Raw genomic sequence first — 743 nt, forward strand, 5'->3', positions numbered from 1 at the left:
AATGGCCTGGCAGCAGGGATCTGAATCCAGGTTTCTGACTCCAAATGTAGTTCTGTTTGGTTATGAATAAATAGGTGAATGAACGGACACATTTTTACCACTCTGTGGTATCCAAGACAGAATTCCACTCCAATAATGAATAGTGTTAGTTTGATATTACAACGAGAACTACCCGTAGCCTGACAAAAAAACATTCCTTCCTAGATTTTTAAACAAGAAAAAGATGTTTTATGAGGGGCCCTTACACCTGGACCATGAGATCTGCTACATCTTGGATGGCAGCGGGTACTTTGATGTGAGAGACAAAGAGGACAAGTGGATCCGGATTTTCATGGAGAAAGAAGACATGGTCATTCTTCCTGCAGGGATCTACCACCGCTTCACGCTGGATGAGAATAACTATGTGAAGGCCACGCAGCTGTCTACGGGAGAATGGGTGTGGACGGCTTACAACCGGCCAGCTGACCATTTCAATGCCCAGAACAGTACGTGAAATTTCTGGCACAGACAGCATAGCAGTGTTCCCTGGGAACCTGCGCATGCCGTGTAAACATGATAATAGAGCTGGAAAATCACTCATCTTCTGTTTGCTTTTCTATTGTAGACTTGAGACTTTCCTTTGTAATATTATTTGATCAGGATATTTTTTTAATGAAAGTAGCTATAAATCTGATTTTCACATGGAAGCAATTGTGTAAATGTAAACAGGTCACCTTCATTTTCTCTAACTCAGTCAAGACTAG

The 743-nt window shown here is 41.7% G+C and overlaps 1 pseudogene; it reads left to right on the plus strand.

Moving 5' to 3' along the window:
• Window positions 1-223: 223 nt before the first annotated feature.
• On the plus strand, window positions 224-516 carry LOC134363545 (acireductone dioxygenase-like; annotated as a pseudogene).
• Window positions 517-743: the final 227 nt, after the last annotated feature.

Source organism: Cynocephalus volans, chromosome 15, assembly GCF_027409185.1.
Source record: "Cynocephalus volans isolate mCynVol1 chromosome 15, mCynVol1.pri, whole genome shotgun sequence".
NCBI lineage: Eukaryota > Metazoa > Chordata > Mammalia > Dermoptera > Cynocephalidae > Cynocephalus > Cynocephalus volans.